The sequence below is a fragment of the Podarcis erhardii genome (assembly GCF_964252035.2).
Source record: "Podarcis erhardii genome assembly, chromosome: 4".
Classification (NCBI taxonomy): domain Eukaryota; kingdom Metazoa; phylum Chordata; class Lepidosauria; order Squamata; family Lacertidae; genus Podarcis; species Podarcis erhardii.
This window is the reverse complement of record NC_138508.1, coordinates 104,508,687-104,529,755: the sequence shown is the minus strand read 5'-3', so window position 1 is coordinate 104,529,755 and position 21,069 is coordinate 104,508,687. Positions and strand designations below refer to the sequence as shown.

Genomic DNA, 21,069 nt, shown 5'->3' with positions numbered 1-21,069 from the left:
ATTGAAGCCAGCCAATTCAATCTGCTTCCTCCCTCTCTACCAACAAGCAGACCAAACAATGAAACTCGGTGATCATGTTTTTATTTGTTAGCCTGTTTCTTGGCATTGGGGAGCCTCCAGACCATGGGCCATTCCCTACAAGCCACACCCACCAGCCCCAAGGCCAACAGCACATCATGTGTGGAGCAGGCATGACCATGGCCACAGAGGAGCAAGCGGGAACTTAATATGAGCTCCTGCCTGTTTCTGCGCAAGCAGGGCTCCCTTTGCCTGACAGGAAGCCCCAATATGCAGCTGGGGGGGCTCTTTGGCTCCATTTTGAAGACGCTTGCATTCAAACTGCTTCCTAAAATGGAGTGCTCCATTTTGGGAAGTGCTTTGAAATAGAGCAAGCTGCTTTGAAGTTACCGTACTCCTCCAGGCAGGGGTGCCAATTTGAATAAAATATGGGAGGGGCAGGTAAGGCCTGACCTGCATAATCAATCACAAGACACAGCACACAAACACACCTTTTGAATTGTTCATCAACTTGGGGGGGGGGCAGCCCCCTCAAATATTTTTTTGGGTGGCAAAGGACCCTCAGCTGCTAGGAGTTGGCTCCTAGGCTATGGTTACCATATTTTTTTTTCAATGAATCCGGGGACACTTTTTTTCTCTTTTTTTTGAAGCTGAGTAACAACAGGGAGTCAGTAGTGGTGATGGTGAGGCAAAAGACCCTGGGCCCAAGCACACATGCATAGTGTATAAAGGTGCAAAACCCTTCTTTCACACCCTGTGAAACATAAATGCACAGAGTTTTTAAAAAACTGGGCAACAGCTGCCTGCCTGCAACTCCTGAGCCTCCCCCAATCTGTTAAAACAAAGGGGGCAGGAGATCTGTACTGCCAGACGTCCCCAGTTCCCCTTTGGCAGTGGCAGCAGCAGTTAGCAACCTGGAGCCAGCCTGGTAGCGCAGTTGGCTCTGGCTGGCTTCAGGAGCTGCTGCTGCCATGGCGCCCACCATTTTTCCTCTCCGGAAGTCCCCATATGATGTGTTGCGCACAAGACACATCATATGGGGAATTCTGGTGAGGAAAAATGGCAGGCGCCATGGCAGTGAGCAGTTCCTGAAGCCAGCCAGAGCCAACTGCGCTACCAGGCTGGCTCCAGACTGCTGAGACTGCCACGTTTCCTGAGGACATTTAATGAAATCTGGGGACATTCCAGGAACGGAATTTGTCTGGGGACAGATTTGCAAATCCGGGGACTGTCCCAGGGAACTGGGGACATTGGGTAACCCTATCCTAGGCCCCTGATGTCATTAAGATGTCATGTGATTGACAGATAGGTGTTCCTACTTACCTTGCAAAGCTGGCTTGTGAAGGGTGGGTGAATTAAGAGATCTAGCACTCTGCCCAGATTGGGCTCCCTACTCTTGCTGAAGCAGTCTGCTGACTCTTTGATCATACAAAAATTACAAGTTCTAAACTGTAAACAGGCTTAAGCCATGGGAGAATGACATAGGCTATGAGATTAACCCCACTCAATGGACCAGAATGTGGTCTAAACCCCCCTTTAAATCCATATCAACAAAAAGAAAAGAACTCACACTGAAACTCACCTACAGGTGGTACCTAACACCAAGGAAACTAGCGCTAATACACCCAGGAACCTCACCAAAATGCTGGAGAGGGTGCACCTCCTCAGGCACATACCTCCACATGTGGTGGGAGTGTCCCAAAATTCAACTATTCTGGACAACAGCCATACAAGAAATATGTAAAATAACTAAGCAAGTAATAGACATCACCCCAGAATTGGCCCTACTAAACATCTTCCAAGACAACAATGCCCATTTACACCACAAAGAACTTATAACCCACCTGCTCTCAGCAACCAGAAACATCATAACCAGACACTGGAGAGACCTGTCAGGAGTAAGCATGGACCAATGGTACCAAATCGTATGGGAAACAGCCCTACTAGAAAAATTAACTAATAAACTGAAACTGACACGGGGACAAACAGAAGAAGACGCCTTCACCCCGGTATGGCTCCCCTTTATCACATACACAGCCCAACAGGACAACGACAATAATCCACCAAAAGCATACAAATCAATATGGCTAACCTGATCCAAAACACCCACCCACCCCACTCACACACGAAAACAAAGATCACCACAGCCAATCACAAGCAAACAATCACACCCTAAGCCAACCCCAACCTCTCTCACCACCAAAGGAACACAAGTGAACAACACAAGCAACGCTGACACCAAACTCTACATACATTAAACATAATAGAAACACCGCCACCCGACCCCACCCCCATCCATCCTCCCTCTCCCCACCCCCCCTTTCTTTTTTCTTTCTGTTTTCTTCTCCCCCTAATGCCTCAACAAATGAAACGGATTTGTAAAGACGTTACATGGAAGAAGAAGAAGGGGGGGGGGGAAATGAGGCACTACACTTCTGTAAAACAAGAAAATCCTTAATAAAAAATATTTTTAAAAAAAAAAAAACAGGCTTAAGCCAAATTGCTCTCACTTTGCTATTTTTGTTCTGTGTTTCCTGCAGAACTGCCCATTTGCTCCCTATGTGCCAGGTGCCCTTTTCCAGATACACTCCTGCCCCCTTCAGTTTGTTTGCAAGCTTTGTTGTTTAGTTGTTTAGTCGTGTTCGACTCTTCATGACCCCATGGGCCAGAGCACGCCAGACACTCCTGTTTTCCACTGCCTCGCACAGTTTGGTCAAACTCATGCTGGTAGCTTCAAGAACACTGTCCAAACATCTCGTCCTCTGTCGTCCCCTTCTTCTTGTGCCCTCAATCTTTCTCAGCATCAGGGAGTCTTTTCCAGGGAGTCTTCTCTTCTCCTGAGGTGCCCAAAGTATTGGAGTCTCAGCTTCAGGATCTGTCCTTCCAGTGAGCACTCAGGGCTGATTTCCTTCAGAATGGATAGGTTTGATCTTCTTGCAGTCCATGGGACTCTCAAGAGTCTCCTCCAGCACCATAATTCAAAAGCATCAATTCTTTGGCTATCAGCCTTCTTTGTGGTCCAGCTCTTACTTCCATACATCACTACTGGGAAAACTATAGCTTTAACTATATGGACCTTTGTTGGCAAGGTGATGTCTCTGCTTTTTAAGATGCTGTCTAGGCCTGTCATTGCCCTTCTCCCAAGAAGCAGGCGTCTTTTAATTTCATGACTGCTGTCACCATCTGCAGTGATCATGGAGCCCAAGAAAGTAACATCTCTCACTGCCTCAATTTCTTCCCCTTCTATTTGCCAGGAGGTGATGGGACCAGTGGCCATGATCTTTGTTTTTTTGATGTTGAGCTTCAGACCATATTTTGCGCTCTCCTCTTTCACCCTCATTAAAAGGTTTTTTAATTCCTCCTCACTTTCTGCCATCAAAGTTTTGTCATCTGCATATCTGAGGTTGTTGATGTTTTTTCCGGCAATTTTTATTCTGGCTTGGGATTCATCCAGTTCAGCCTTTCGCATGATGAATTCTGCATATAAGTTAATAAGCAGAGAGACAATATACAGCCTGGTCTTACTCCTTTACCAATTTTGAACCAATCAGTTGTTCCATATCCAGTTCTAACTGTAGCTTCTTGTCCCACATAGAGCTAGGGCTTTATTAATCATGGTGTGCCCTGTCTCTTTGCAGCATTAACCCACATGCTTTGATGTGGAAAATATTTGCTATGTATTTTCTGATTAGATACTGAGTGATCTTATGGACAAAGATAATTTCCAACAGAAGCAGCAACCCCAGTGTTGCACAAATGGAGACTTTTCTTCCTTGCCCACAATCTGGAGTATTAGTAAATGGATCATTGGTTCACATAATGGTGCATATAGCCTAGGAGAGCAGACTCTACCACTTATGTATCACTCCAGTAATTTTCATCCTCAAAACACAATAGAGGCTCCCTCCCTAAACATGAACCAAGGGGCCATATAGTTTTCAACTGGTATACACAACCCAGCATGTAGAATATAGGATTCCAGCAGGTGATTACTTTCTGCACCATGTGATGACAAGGCAGGGTCAGAGGAGTCTAAAGTTAAGTGACTGGTATTCTTGGGTGCAGCTGGGAGGTTGAAGTGTCACCCATTTTAATTTCTTCTTGTACCCAGCCCTCCACACAGGAAAATTCCAAGTTACATATTGATGCTAAACTCCCCAGTGATTGGAGCACAGTTTCCAAATCACACTACAAATTCAGACTAAAGGATATCTATTGGGGTAGCTGATGTTGTCCTTCCAGATGTGGTAAGTTATGACCCCATCACCTTTGACTGGTTGCCATATTGGCTAGGGTTGATGGGAGATGCCACTCCAAACATTGGGAAGGCACTACAAAGGGTATCCCTGATATATGCCATTTCCCAATCTCTTCCTCTTTTCCCCAATCTACACACATATTAAAGTGGCTACCAATGTGGTCAGCAATGTCACGCATATTAACACATGTCAGTAGGGGAATCCACAGTCAGCAATGTTTGTAGATACAGGATACTGTATCTTCTACAATGTCTATTGTGAGGTCTTTTAGAACCAGGTGAGGCAAGCTGATCCAAAACCTGGAATAGGAGACTTTGAAATGTCCCACCCAGCTGTCTTCTGCTAGACTGGGAAATTTTAGAGCTTGAGCCGGAAGCAACCAGAACTGGAGCCCAGTGCAGTACGCAAAAGATACTGCTTTGCTCAACCCCGTTCTAATAACTGCACTACCCAGGCACTCATTTCCCCCTAATTTCAGGTAAACTGAAAATGTGCTCCAAATTAGGTACAGATCACAGATCCTATTTTCCCAAAGGTATCATCCACCACACTAATAAAGTAACTTGTAGCAAATTTCTATCTTTTGCTAACGTAAGGCAGAGCTTTAAACATTCCACTTATGTCTGTGAATATTAATGTTTCCTTAGCAATTAAGGCAATGAGTAGATAGTGATAATGAGGAAATGCTATTTGCGTTACATTATTTGATTTTGCCTTACCGTTACCATTGGCTGCTTAATTCAACCAGAAATGTCTTGTCATTTTAAATATTAGTCATGCACATCAACCATCAATGACTAGATGAATCAAAGGGATTAGGGTCTCACATTCCCTAGTCAGAGCTGAGCCATTAACAAGGCATGCTGGGGCACATTAGGGAATACCCAACCCAACACACAACTTTGCTCTCTCTTCCCCCAAGAAACAAAACCAAGCTAACCAAGCTAATTGGAGAAATGTCCAGAGCTGGAAGAAAGTAGAGAAAAGAGGAGAAATGGAAGCATGGGAGAGATTTTGTTTTGATGGAGAGGTCTAGTTTTAATTTGTCATACTGGAAAAAGTGACAAGTGGGGTGCCACAGGGTTCTGTCCTGGGCCCATTGTTGTTCAGCATCTTTATAAATGTCTTGGATGAAGGAATTGAGGGGATATTCATCAAATTTACAGATGACACCAAACTGGGAGGGTTTCTCACAGAAGACAGAATCAGGATTCAATATGACCTGAAGAGATTGGAGAACTAGGCCCTATATACCTGAAGGAGCGTCTCTACCCACATTGTCTAGCCCGAATACTATCTCAAAGGGCCTTCTGGTGGTTTCCATCCCTGTGGAATGCCCACCCATCAGATGTCAAGCAGACAAATAACTATACGACTTTTAGAAGACATCTGAAGGCAGCCCTGGACAGGGAAGTTTTAAATGGTTGATGCTTTATTGTATTTTTAATATTTTGTTGGGAGCCAACCCAGTCAGATAATTATTAAATTATTATTATTTACAAAATGAATTTCAACAGGGACAAACATAAGGTTCTATACTTTGGCAGGAATACCCAGCTACACATATATAAGATAAAGGACACCTGGCTTACCAGATTTAGGGGTCTTAGTAGACCGCAAGCTTAACATGAGTCAACAGTGTGCTTCAGAAGCAAAAAAGTTGGAACGTGTACAGAGGAGGGCAACCAAAATGGTCAACAGTCTGGGAAGCAATCCTTATGAGAAATGGTTGAGGCATTTGGATATGTTTGGTTTCCTATAGGGGCCATCCAGGCCTAACTCATTAGTTCCTATATCAGACACTTTACCATCAGCTCCAGGGGGGCTTAAACGGAAAATGCCACAGAAAATGCCACAGTGTTCACCTCACCTTTCTATAGTGAGTCCCTGTGGTGCTAGTGGTAGTCAAATACAGGGGTTTGCTATTAGGAACTACTAGATCTGGTCTGGAGGGCCCCTCTAAGAAACCAAACACTTTTGCAGAACCAAAATGCCCTGCAAGAGCATCACGGCTAGAGAACCAAGCACAGAGCATATGTTAAAAGTGCATCACTCACTTTCTACCTGGATAGGTCGTCTGGGTTTATGCTCCCTCTTTGCTAGGAATGGATGCTAAATTGTTGGGAGTCCAGGGATTCCAGGCCATGGATGAGATTATTCTACAGAAGCATGATAACAGGAGTTTAGATTTATAAATCTACATGTGATCTATCACATCTTTGCCCAAGTTTTCCTTCTAAGGGTCTATGGCAAAGCTGCATCCTTAACCCTTCTGTAATTCCATTAATGCCTTGGGTTATGTGCTTTTAAAATCACCCAGCACTGAAATTCTTCCCCCTGCTAAAGATAGTGGGATTGGATTGTAAATGCGCCTAAACAAGCCTGTCACACAAATGACATGCTCATTTTTTAGCAGATAATTTACCTCAAATGCACGAATACTCAACTATGCACCAATTAAAATACATGTCCCCTTGCACTCTGCACCTGAAGATTGTGACTTATCTTCCTAATCCAGCATGGCCCATTAAAAGCCACTTAACTTGCCAGGCTTATCGCCTTCCAATTAACAACATGTCACAATCCTCCAGAGAAATGTAACAAACTTCACTATTCTGCATGTGCTAGGTGTATCAGTGACAAATAAACATTAACCTTTTCAGGACAATGCTGTCCTGGGACTAGTCCATCTACTATATAATTATCATGGGGATTATACAACCACAACCTGATGAGAAAGAAAGCATTGGCTTGGGGGGCATAGGAGCCAGCCTGTAGGGACTGAGGTCCCTTCGCCCCCCATTAAATATTTGAGGGAGGCGGGGGGCCCCATCAGATGGTGTGTGTACACTGTATCTTGTGAATGATTATGTGGGGCGGAGCTTAGCTTCTCCCCTACATATTTTATTCAAGTTGGCACCCCTGGGCCCCAAAATTGTTATGCATGCAGGCTTTGTAGGCCAAACCCATGCTGCGTGCATGTCATTGCAGGCCTAGCCCTTAATGCCTCCTGGAGCTTCAACTGCATAACAAAAGACAGGAAGGATTCTAAAATGCTCCAATGAGGTTGTCGGTAGCTGGCAGGCAGCCAATCCCCTGCTGCGAAAGGGCCAGTGTTGTGATTTGCTACTTGCAACACAAGGTGACCTATTACCTATAAGCCTGGGCTGGCTTAAGGTGTCTATATACTGGGCCCGGGGTCGGCAACGTGTGGCCCATGGGCCAGATCCGGCCCACGAAAACGGTTTTACCGGCCCATGAGCTGCCCCCGAACTGAGCCACCCACTCGGCGAATTCCCCACATGCTGCACTAAACTGGCACAGCACGGCGCGGTGAAGGGACTCACCGAGCAATGCCAGAAATTGCGTCTGTGCATACGCAGATACCGAAAATTGCTTCTGCCCATGCCCAGACGCCGAAAAATGCTTCTGCACAGGTGCAATTTTCAGCATCTGGGCATGCACAGAAACGATTTCTGGCGCCGCGGACATGTGCAGACACAATTTATGCATGCGCATGTGGCGATACCTGAAAGTAATCACTTCCAGGTTTGCTGCATTCGTAACCCAAAAGTTACGTATCCAGAACAGTGCGGAACTAGAGGGTCCACTTTATAGCTAATGGGCACCACTGAACTTTGTTTTATACAGAATGATTAGAAACCTGAATTGCATATTGAAGCTGAGAGCTCAGAGGAACTCTTGAAACCGATCATAGATAGATAGATAGATAGATAGATAGATAGATAGATCTCATGCAAGGCCAATCCTGGGGCCTATACACACCCCTAGTATTTACATATGAGCAAGCCTATGAAGCACATATGATCAAACATGTTCAGACAAGTGGTATTTACACACTGTCCTCACATAGGGACATGGCTGGAGAGAGAAAGGAGCTGGCTGCTTGAAACTGCGAGAGAGTATTTACCTCCACCAGCAGTCAGAATCTGCAGAGCTGTGTCCACATGCTCCCATTTTAAAGGGAGTACTACCTTTTTATGGAAAGTAGTCATAAGGGTTGGTTTGTCAGTGGCTGTTAAAAATCCATTATGCCCATGAGTCTGAGACCATTAAAAAGCTGTCAGCAAAAAAAACCAGATTGCTCTATCATCATGTTAATATGTTACAATTAACCTGTGATTAGTCATTTTGCACATTAAGATCAACTCTCTCCTTCATAAAGCATTTTGAAGCACTCTCAATTTGGGCCTATATAAAGCGGGACTAACCCTTGTCTGCACCCGGCAGCCCAATCTTGAAATGATTTCCCTCCAGCCATTGCCCAGGCATTCTTTTTGAGAACTTCAAACTTGGTAATAATCAACGTTTATACCCTGATGGGCTATTGTAATCAACTTACAACAAACATTGATGGGCTATTGTAATCAACTTACATCATTTTTGGAAAAACTGAAGACCAAATTCCCCAACATCAATCTGCTAAGTGCAAGCAATTTCAACGCAATTGTGGGAAAGACAATTTTGAGCTTGCAAGAGAGCTGAGTTTTGACACCCAGGATCCCCTGCCCGAGCTTCTCTCTCGCATGCAGCATTCCAAAGACACCCATATAAATGAGGCCGGAGTTTGCCTTGCCAAGTTGTGTGCATGTTTTGACAGTCATCCTGAATGCTTCATTCCCAGGTGATTGGCTAGGGGAGTTCACATTTGTCTCTGGGACAGGAAGTAGCATGATCAACTACATCTTAGGCTCCTCTGCTCTGATAAATTAGGTTGAAACCTTTGAGGTGGGATACCACAGTGAGAGCGATCACCTCCCTGTGATTCTAACCATCAGCTCTTCCTTCCCCGTGCACCCTCTTCATGAACCCCCACCAATGGAACTGATCCGGCATGAGCCATGAACTTTGCACCAATGGCGATTATTCATCTTTGACTCTGGCCACCAAATTTAAAAATCCTGTGCTCACATCTGCATTGCCTCTGACTCCTGAAGCAAGCAAAGATTTCCTGCTTAGAATCCCTTGGACCAGAGACTCAACTCACAAACTTCTCCAACTGTCCCAAACTGAGATCATGTTGGAATGTAGAGCTTCTATAATTAACTCAGTAATCCCCCAAGATGCTATTGAATCATTTGAAATCCTAACAACATCTCTGAATGAGTTTCCAAAACAACAATTCGTAGTGCAAAGCCCTTTGCTGCAATCTGGTTTGATAAGGAATGCAGAGATCTCAAAACACACATCTGGAATATCTTCCAACAACACCGTAAAGAAGAGGCCACTGCCCCACCCCCAGAATATATCAGATCTAAAAATGTATTGCAGCATCTTATTAGAAAAAAGAGATCTGAACATACCAACAAACAATGGGAAAAGCTCCACTATGCCATAACCTCAAACATTGCATTGTAGAATTCTCCTCTTCAGCAATGCCCCTTTTCAGAGTACTCCATTGCATTCCCACTCCTCCAAAGTTTTATATTTACACAGAGAACAGCAGTCAAACAATTTTAGATTTATTTTTTAAAAAGCTTATCCAATCCTTTGGGGTTTTATAAGCAATTAATGTGCATATTAAAAGCGTAGCCTGGCAGCAAGAACACAGTACAGGTAACATAATTCTTCTAGCCCAGGGGTTGGCAACCTAAGGCCCATGGGCCACAAGCGGCCCAGGGGGTTGTTTAACTGGCCCATGAGCCACCCCCAAACCAAGCTGCCTGCTCAGTGAGTCTCCACACGCTGAGCTAACCCGGCGCAGTGCGGTGTGGGGACTCGCTTCTGCAGCGTCGGAAATGGCGTCTGCGCAGAGGCTGGAAATCACGGGCAGGCGCGCGCATTCTGGCCCACGGAGGGATCTCTGCTGGAGTGAACTGGCCCAGGCGAGGTAAACCTTGCCAGCCCCTGATCTAGCTGGTATCACCTTTGTCTAGATATTTAAATTACTGGCCTTATTGTCAAGCTTTTTGTTACCCCTCTGCAAGAAGTTTATTTTTCTCTGCTATTCTACCTGAATTACTGCAAATCCATATAACCTGTTGAGTACTACAGTCCCCTTTGTGTATGTGAAATGACACACTGGTATTTCAGATGAGAAACAGAACTGCTCTCTGACGTCAAATCTCTACAATCACCAAGCAGACGGTTCTATATTTGCAAGCCTCAAAAGGTTTGGGGTTTAGATGATAAAGGGCACTGCTTTTTATAATCTATTATTAACTGCCATGTGTGTGTCTGTATATATTACCACCAGGATTTCTCCAAAGAGAAGCAAAGCACGTTTTAGACACAGAGTGATTAACTACTTTCCCCATCTCCACCTTTTATATATTGTTTACAAGAATAAATTCTTTAAAATACTGCTTCCAGTATTTCCCCATCTCTCAAATATCAGAATCCTACAGAACATTTTGGTTTTAGTACAAGCAATGTCTTTAAATAAGAAACATTTTTAGAACAAAATAATAGAACTCTTCGGTTGCTTTCAATAGATTCTGTTCAAATGCATTAAAATTTGGTTTTGAATGTCTCACCTGAATGGTTATTTTATAATTTATTGGGCTATCTACATTCTTTACTGCTGCTTCAGTGGTAAATAAAACCACTATAAACATGGGATTACACACACACACACACACACACACAAGCACACCCAATTAGTAATGTTGTTGTTGCAGTAATGGGGGGGGGGTATCTCAAAAGTAGGGCCATCACATTTGAAATAAGCAAAAAAGCACGTGCACACATCTTTGACCACACACTACTTTTTAAAAGATAAAACACATTTTATTTGGGCAATGAAAAATTAGACAGTAGCTATATTAAACAGCCAAATTCAACCAAGTCTACTGGCTCTCCTCCAGCCTAGACAAAAGGAGTGGGGTATCAATCTAAGATGGGTCACAACTGTCACCAGATTCTGCTGCAGAGCTCCCTTTCTCCTTGAAAATAGATAACTTTTCCAAATGATTTATTGAGTTAAGAATCCTTTTTCTCTCATCCTGAAGAACAATTGCACCAAGCAAAATTTTCTTTTGTAAGCCTGAGCTGAGCTAAGGAAGAATCTGCATCCTTTACCCTACAACAACTCCAACACTACTTGTGATCTGTTGCTTCAGTCTTCTATCCATAACAAAAAGTGCTGATCACAAACCAGCTGTGTTGCTTTTTGTGTTAGCACTCAATCACCGTAGGAAGAAATACCTGAGAGATTAATGAGATCTTTTTTCTTCTCATATTGCTCAGTTTATCTCATAAGATCTATTTCCTGTACTTTGATTTCAAGGAATGTCATCTCTCTGTTTCCACATTCCTCCAATTTTTCATTTTCTTTTGCTGTGCCCTCTCAGCAGTTTCTCAACATTGCCTCATTATGAGACAGAGAAATAATTGTTAACCTCATGTTTTCCCCATAGGTTCTGAAGTCTAACAGTGCAGTGAATCTGAAAACAGAAAAATACCCATTACACAAAAAGATACAAAAAGAGGGCCTTACACAGAACAAACCCAATTATTTGGAGATTGTCTATTCTGATGGGATTTTTCTATCAGACATGGATTATTTACTGAGATCTTCTAATCTGCTTTAATCTGCTTTAACAGCAGCCCAACATCAGAGTTCATCCAAGGTGGAGCAGAGAATCAGGTGAGAAGTCTTAGAATCATAGAATTGTGGATTTGGAAGGAACCCCAAGGCCATCTAGCCCAGCCCTCTGCCATGCCGGACTCTCCACTCAAGTATCCATAACAAATGGCTAAATATACAATCTTGATTGACATATTACAAATCTTCCAATTCACATTTTAAGCTCAAACTGTGATTCCTCAGCCCTTCTGCAGTTTACCTCTGCAAGACAGTAGAAAATGGCCTCAAGAAATGACTCTTCAAGAATGAGCATCCGGTAAGTTCAGCTGCATTGATGCATGGACCAGTTTTGGAATACTGCAGGTATCCAGTCTAGATGGTTCTGGGAAGGAGAAAATTCACTTTAAACCTATCAGTGAAGTGACTGAACAAGATGAGCAACCGTTTATTTTATGATTACATTTATATCTCATCTTATCTCCAAAGAGCTCAAGATGGCAGACATGGCTCTGCCCTCTCCATTGTACTGCACATGGCTGGTATGTTCTGTTTGGCTTGGTGGGTCACACACTGCGCAGACCCTGCCTTCCCTCAGTGCTGCTGCACAAACCCCTTAAGTAGGATATTATTTTGTATTTTATTTACCACATTTTTATTCAAGGAGCTCAGGGTTGCCAAGGGTCAAATTCTGAGGTTGTGGATTCATTTTCAGGAGGAGCCGTAGGAGAGTTCAGAACTGGAACTCATAGCTGCATTCACCCCAGTAACTTGGGGATTCCTATGGTAGAAATGCATTTTATAATGATGTCAAGTTCTACCTCTCTGTATTCTGCAATTTCAGTGGTGTCCAGATGCCATTACAATGTATATTTTCCCCCTGCATCACTAGCTCCTGGTGGTGGAGAATTGCAAAACATAATGCTGTAAGGACATGATTATAGTGAAAAAGAGGGAGAACTCCACCTAGGCTGCCAGCCCCTCCCCACCTTCCTTCCCCCAGGCACTGGAGAACGGTGAAATACTAAACTATCAGGATAATAACGACAGGCACCTGGCATATTTATATAGAATGGCATATTAAATGAATGAAGTCACTGATTTGAGAGTGGGGCAGGTTGGTTTTTTTGTTTTTGTTTTTTGTAAAATCTGCTCTTTTCAAGACCACCATCCTCTCTCTGCAGACCAGAGAATTACAGAATCATAGAATTGTAGAGTTGGGTGGGACCCCAAGGGCCATCTAGTCCAGCCCCCTGCAATGCAGGAATCTCAAGGAGGTGGTGGTAAAAACAGTTTCCAATTGCTTTTTTGAGATTTTTCAACTCTGGCTATTTCACACAGTTCTAGCTGGAACAATTTTGACAGTATGATTCACCTGAAGAAAAACTTCCTGCTCCTTATGATGTATTATTGAGGCTGCAACAAGCTTTATCGGTATTGCTTTCCACCTGTGCCAACCACTCCAGACATTGCCAGAAACTGGCATATATATATGTGTTTTTCATTTTCCTGGCCTTCCAAGCATGTCAGGTCAAATGCTCTTTAGCTCCAAAATTGATTTCTGATATCATATGATAGAAATTCACTACCGTGTATTTTTAAGAGGACTTTAGAAAGGGTATGTGATTGGCCCTGATAGACCTTGACACACTGAATGCTTGGAAGCAGCTATCCTTTGACCTTATCCTGCTAAATGCTTTTGTATCAGAGCAGCACTGCAATTGTACACCTATAGAATAGGTAATGAACTATCTTTTGTTGGACCAGTTGTAGCAGCTGAAATTGATTCCCCCCCCCCTTTTTTTTTTCTTTGCAAGCTGGATTCGGGGAGTCATGGCCAGCCCAAATCATAAAAAGTTTTAGTATCTGTCAAATGACCACCTTTTGTGCTTGATTGCCTGCTAAGGGTAGTTGATGTGTCTAAAATGAGACTTGATGGTTCAGAGCTATTACCAGCCAGGTCACAGCTGAGATCAGTATTCCGCCAGTATGTCTTTGGGGCAGAGAGAGAGAGAAAACAGCTTGGAACTGCAAAGTAGCCGGATCAGGGAGAAACAAGCCTGGCTCTTCCAGCTGGCTGGAAGGAGTTTTGGCCAGTTTGAAGCAGATGCTGCTGGTTGAGGGGAGCTCCCTCCCTCCCCACCCGTGTCTGTGTCTGTGTGTGTGTGTGTGTGCATTGCACATACAAGTATCCCTAACTTTAATCCAAAGATAAATGGACCCCTGTAGGGCTGTTCCTTGAATCTCTCACTTAAAAGAGAAGGACGGAAGGAAGTGGGTACGTTTAGCCAGAAATAGGAAGAGGGTTGGGGGGAGGGTGGCACACGTGATAAAGGTAAAGGGACCCTTGACCGTTAGGTCCAGTCACAGACGACTCTGGGGTTGCATGATAGTGCTCTTCAAACACCTAAATGGCTGTCACAAAGGCTGAACACCACTATACCCTTAAAGAACAACTGAAGCACATTATTTTGCTCAAATAATTCTGGGCTATGTGATTTAACCCTCACAACATTCTACTCCCAGCAACCCTTAACAAACTACAGTGCCCATAATTCTTCAAGTGGAGGATTGTGCTTTGAATGTGCTTTAAAGGTCTGTATGCAGCCAAAGACTTGCTTTCTGCTATCCCCACAGGGAATGACTCTGCCTAAGGGGCTTGAGAAGTTATGGGAGGGTAGATTTTGACTGGGCATTAGGAGAAACAACTCAACAGTAACAGCAGCTTGACAATGGGACCACCTTCTTTATAAGGGTGATATGCTCTTCCTGACTGGAGGTCAGCTGTCTGCTGGAGATGCTCTCACTCTGGGTTTCCTGCATCAGCAGAAGGTTGGACTCTATGGGTGGAAAGCTCCCTCCAAATCACAGTGGCAGGAGTGATTTCCTGCATGTACATCATGCTACACAATCATCTTCCCAAATTCACCTTAGCAGCTAAGTGGTATTTATTTGGTGGGGGCCCTTATGAAGTTGCAAGATTATAAAACAACAGTCAACAGTGTGATGCAGCAGCAAAAAAAGCTAATGCCATTCTAGGCTGCATTGACAGAAGTCTCGTGTCCAAATCAAGGGAAGTAATAGTATGACTCTCTACTGCCTTGGTCGGACCACACATGGAATGCTGTGTCCAACTCTGGGCATCACAATTTAAGAAGGTTGTTGACAAGCTAGAACATGTGCAGAGGAGGGCAACCAAGATTATCAAGGGTCTGGATCCAAGCCTTATGAGGAACGGCTGAAGGAGCTGAGTATGTTTAGATTGGACAAGAGGAGACTGAGAGGAGATAAGATAGCCATTTTCGAATAACTCAAGGGATGCCACATGGAAGAGGAAACAAGCTTGTTTTCTCCTGCTCTGAAGGGTAGGACTCAAACTAAGGGCTTCAAGTTACAAGAAAGGAGATTCCAACAAACATCAGGAAGAACTTTCTGACAGTATGAGCTGTTTGACAATGGAACGGTCTCCCTTGGGAGGTTGTGGTCTGTCCTTCCTTGGAAATTTTTAAGCAAAGGTTGGGTGGCCATCTGTTATAGTGGAAATTCCTGCATTGTATGGGGTCTGACTAGCTGACCCTTGGAGTCCCTTACAACTCTGTAATTCTATGATTCTATGAATAATGAAGCAATCAGCCACTAGGTATTTGCAATTCCTTCCCAATTTTTATGCTTCTTCCAAATCCTGCATCAGAACTGGTGTCCTGGCCCCATTTCCAGTTTATTCTGAACTCAAGAAACGTGCCCAATGCAATGCTATATATATTGAATAAGTACTACTTATTATCTCCCCAAAGACAACGAAATGGAAAACAGTGTGACACATATGAACTTGATAATGTGATTTACATGTGAAAGTGCCCCTATGGTTTGATTTGCATATGAAAGAATCCCAAGACACAAAACAAAGGATTAGAAAGCATGGCAAGAGTGCTATTAGCATAGAGAACAGAGATTGTCCTACAGACCAACCTTTTTAAAGAATTTCGGTATATTTATCACTCACAAGTAGATAGCTCTAGTGGGTTTTTACTGCTGTAAAGGAAGGGGAGGGGAGAGAAAAAGTTTTTTATCATCTAAAAGGGAGGCACACTCACTGAAGACATAAATGTCTGGATCTGCAGTCAGTTCTCCTTGACTTTTGCTCCGCCACTCCTTTAATGTGCGCATTTCAACAAATAGCAGGATCTGCCTACCCTGGCTGATGCAAATGTGTGTGAATATGACTTAGCATCCCAAAAGCAGAGTCCATTACAGAGGTGGTGAAAGATTCGTCTCACTAGTAGAACACAGGATGGCTACGTCTGTCCATCCAGCTGATCCAAACCAAACTGAATTCATTGGCATAGAGAATTCAATATTCTAACAGCTCCCCATGCACCAAACCCCATGGAAACAAATGCTCCCTAGTTATACCAGCCTGGTGATAATAAAACATTATTGGATGATATAGTTGGACAGACTGTAAATAATAGAGAGATGGGCTCCCTTTCCATCACTATGGATGGAGCATCATCTCACTAAAACCCTGTCACCAAGGAAGAGCATCGAGGTCAAGGAACCCAGGAAAACACGATCCACAGATGTGCTACCTGTCTGCACCTATCTGCCATTAAGAGGGGGTCAGGGAAGGGGGGAACACCCCACCCTCTTTCATGAGCATCCGCAGGTCTCTTGCGAAGCACCTGAGCAGTTCCTGTGGCAGCAAGCTATGACAAAGATCTGCCTTGCACTCTGAGGTTTGAAGGCCAGGATCATAAGGTATGTTCAGCCTGGATAAGAGATGACTGAGAGGAGATACGACAGCCATCTTCAAATTTCTAAAGGGCTGACCCATGGAAGATGGAGCAATCTTAGTTTCTCCTGATACAGAGGGGAGGACCTGAACTAATCAAGTTACAAGAAAGGAGATTCTCAGTTTACAAAAGTACGTGCATTGTAAACCTTTAAAAAAATATTTTAAAAGAAAGAAAGAAAGGAAGGAAGGAAGGAAGGAAGGAGATTCCCACTAAACATAGGAAGAACTTTCTGATGCTAAGAGCTGCTGGACAATGGAATGGGCTCCCTTGGGGAGTGGTGGACTATCCTTCCTTGGGATTTTTTAAGCAGAGGTTGGATGGCCATCTGTCATGGATTCTTTAGTTGAGATTCCTGCATTGCAGGGGGTTGAACTAGTTGATCCTGGGGGTCCCTTCCAACTCTACAGTTTTGTGATTCTATGTAATCAGGAAGGTGAGGGTCTGGCTACAGAGAAAAACTCTCAGGCTCTGCCAGAGGAGACCACATGTTCTAGCATATGGGAACTTTTTTTTTACCAATTTCTAGTTTGTCTTCATTGGCTTCAGTGTCCTTCCAACACCAGCACACAAGTGCTGCAAACCCTTTTCTATATCAACTATAGTCCTCTTCCAGCTGAGGATTCAGGTTGCTTGGCCCACATATATGAAGAATGGTCCTTGCACACTGGAGGGGGTGGCTAGGAAGTGTTTTACCACGTTTCTCACAACTTATGTTCCATAACAAGAGCTATGCTTAAACCACACTGTTGTCTGCTAAAAAGATAAAGATAAAGGACCCCTAACAGTTAAGTTCAGTTGCGAATGACTCTGGGGTTGCGGCGCTCATCTCGCTTTACTGGCCGAGGGAGCCAATGTTTGTCCGCAGACAGCTTCCAGGTCATGTGGCCAGCATGACTAAGCCGCTTCTGGCAAAACCAAAGCAGCGAAGGGAAACACCATTTATCTTCCCGCTGGAGGGGTACCCATTTATCTACTCACACTTTGACATGCTTTTGAACTGCTAGGTTGGCAGGAGCTGGGACCAAATAACAGGAGCTCACCCTGTTGCGGCGATTTGAACCGCCGACCTTCCGATCAGCAAGCCCAAGGCTCAGTGGTTTACACCACAGTGCCACCCACATCCCTGGTCTGCTACTCATTAGTAAATGACAGTGTCATAAAGGGTGTCATGGAAGGAGGAAGACAAGGAAGAACAGAGCTCAGGAAACGCTTTATGTGCACAGAATGAATCCCCCACCCCTCTTGTGAAAACAATCTTCTTGGTGCTATCTTGGGCAAGTCACACATTCTCAGCCTTCTCATCTGTAAACGAAATGTGGTGATGGCTGCAAACTTGGATGGCTTTAAAATGAATTGAGACAAATTCCTGGGTGAGAAGACTATCGATGGCTGCTAGTGCTGGTGGCTGTGCATTTCCCCTTGTATCAGAGGCCGTATGCCAACGAATGCCAGCTGCTATGGAACATGGGCAGAAGAGTGTGCTGGTGCTGATAACTTGCTTATGGGCACCTGGTTGACCACTGTTTGGTCATACCCAGCAGGGCTCTTCTTACATGATGTTCTTAAGTAGGAATAATAATACTTGCCTATTTAACATGGTTGTCATAAGTGCTACCCAAGAATATATGTTCTTGTATTACCTGCTTGATAATAGGTAATGGTAAAGGACCCCTGAACGGTTAAGTCCAGTCAAACTTGACTATGGGGTACAGCGCTCATCTCTCTTCAGACCAAGGAAGCCGGTGTTTGTCCACAAACACTTTTCTGGGTCATGTGGCCAGCAGGACTAAACTGCTACTGTCACACAGAGGACCGTGACAAGTGCATGGAAATGCCATTAACCTTCCCACCACAGTGGTACCTATTCATCTACTTGCGCTTGACATGCTTTTGAACGGCTAGGTTGGCTTGGTAATATCACCTGCTTGGTGAAGGAAAAACAATTAAACTGGCACACTCTTCTAAGACCGGGGTGTGTGTGTGTGTGTGTGTGTGTGTGTGTGTGTGGGCTATAAGACTGGTACCTTCCTTCGACCTTTGCAATAGGATGTAGTTTCAAGCCAGTTTCATAAAAACACATGACCGTGCCCTGTAGGATTTATATTTCTTAGGATGTATTCCACTCTGCTTACCAGGCAGTAAGTTTCCACAGTTGCCAATCAGATGCCTTTAAGAAGCCCATGAGCAGGGCATAAGAACAATCGCTCCCTCAGCCTTACTTCTGAGAAGTAAAGGATTATGCTGTTAGACTTATGCTTTGCAGTGGGGACATGGCATGGCCTTAATTGTATAATCCTGTACATTTCTACTAAAAAGTATGGCTCAAGTTCAATTGGACTTACTTATAGATAAGTATATATACTGTAGGATTTCCACTGAAGCAAAAGGAAACATGTGTGTAACTCCATTCATTGGTGTTTTTTTACCACACACACATATAGTAGTAGCCTTTAAGCAGAATTGTCCATTACATGCAAATACTGTTCATTTTGTGATGTGAGATCACTTAGTATGATTGCACTTTTTGTTCGGTAACTGGACAAAATTCCAAGCCACTTCACGAGATGGAGACCACTTAACACAAATATTTGCATGTAATGGGCCATTTTACTTAAAGAGCCCAATGTAACTTTAGAAACAAATTAAGAGCAGAAAGAGTTCACATGATGCTATAAGAACAGCCTTTGTGAACATGCACAGAAAAAAGCAGCAAAGGACATACGGGATATGGGGCCACTGAAAGCCATCTCAACTATACACACTCTAGATCTGATAAACGACCCTTTTCTTAATGGTTTCTGTCCAATTTGTACATACGTAGTTAATTTGACACTATGCCGTAGTCTACTAAGCTACTCTGTTATCAAAAGAATGTTGCCCTTTCCCCATTTATCAGCGACTTTGTGCCCTTTAAAATAGAGAAAAGGGACATGCACTCAATAATTGAGATACACAGAATGATTCAAAGAGTTTTCTGGAGGCCAGTATGTGGAAATGTGGCATTAGTACATCCCTATGCGGGAATGAAAGAGTTGCCATGTGCTATGTAAGCTTATCAGCTTTGGTGTTTCCAGAAACATGAAAACTCCAAAACATATTTTCAAGAGGGTATAGTCATAACATCTTCTAATACATGTTTAATTTTGTTTTTACTTGGAGGTTACCTTTGCTTAGATAACTGCTTTGTCCCATTCTGCTGCAGAAGGAGATCAGAACACAAATGGAATAAGAATGAATCTACATGTAAAAACTTCACCCAGGAATGCCCCACCACCTGTGACCATAAATTGCAGTGTGATCTTTGTTTTGTTCTTGGCATAACTCCACACTTGAGATTTAAAACCTGTGTGATATCTTCATAGGACCATGAAGCATGCTGAGGCTATGAGGCAAATTGTCCCCACATAATATTTATTTAAAATATTTTCTCCCACAAAGTAGGATTGAAGGAAGTGCATATTAGTAAATCATCACAAAACAGTCATTATAAAAACAAAATAATTTACCATTACATGCAACTTTCAGTAGCAGCAAAATAAGTACGTATATAAATCCAAAGGCAGAAGCAAAAACTGTATTGAAAGGGAAATTTAGAAACTTACAACCAATGAATTAAGCTTCCCACCAAAGGAATGATAGAACTCCTAGCCTTTCACCAGCTGTTTATTATGGATAGCTGTCTTAGACATAATTGATGGATATCAATATTTATAATAATAAACACATATTGTGAGAATGATTCTTTGGGACTTGGACAATCTGTACAAAGCAAGTTGTGTGATTCAACAGTGGTCACTGAGAGACTCCCAGTCCAACGAAGGCACTCCTGAAGACGCCTCAGCCAAGTGCATTGCAATAATCAGTAATGCTCTTCTGCAGCTAATTTGTGTTATGGGTTTATTTGGAAATTTTCTCCTTATTCTGCAGACAGAAGCTTTGCCCTTATGGCACTTCTATTTTTTTATTCACTTCCATTTAGTGAATTGCATTGCCTTTCAATGCCCACTAATTGTGCAATTTGCAGCTCCAGCTTTGAAGTGTGTGTGTGTGTGTGTGTGTGTGTGTGTGTGTGTGTGTGTGTAGGTCACTCTATTTGTACAGACTTGTGGTTCACATCCTGTGGACTGCAGACCCACAGTTATCCCAAGGGGTCCGCGATTAATACTCTTCCAGACAGTGCTTGGTTTAGTTCTTCTGCCACGCTCTTCTTCACAGCAGCAACATCTCCAAGAACCTTGCTTATCTCCAGGAGTGCTGCTTGCATCTGCTGCAAAGTGCAGGAACACAGTTCAACAGCTTTGGCCTGTGTCTTCCTCACTTCCCTTGCTGATGCTCAGTGAACTTCAAAGAGCCTGGCACTGAGGGGCAGGAAATCAGTACTTTGGGGGCTGCATTCCCCGCTTTGCCATATTGTTTGTGGAGGCACATTTTGCCCAGGGCCTTTTACGTT

At 43.5% G+C, this 21,069-nt stretch overlaps 1 long non-coding RNA gene across 2 annotated transcripts in view; it reads right to left on the bottom strand.

The window, feature by feature from the left end:
- The window catches only part of LOC309339968, a 100,333-nt gene that overhangs the window by 39,685 nt on the left and 39,579 nt on the right, over positions 1 to 21,069 (bottom strand). The window contains exon 3 of one of the 2 annotated variants that reach the window (XR_014155712.1): positions 12,121 to 12,208. The exons of the other annotated variant lie outside the window; for it this stretch is intronic. This is a non-coding gene — a long non-coding RNA (uncharacterized lncRNA). Of the gene's footprint in view, positions 1 to 12,120; positions 12,209 to 21,069 lie in introns of those variants that run through there. 2 annotated transcript variants of the gene reach the window in all.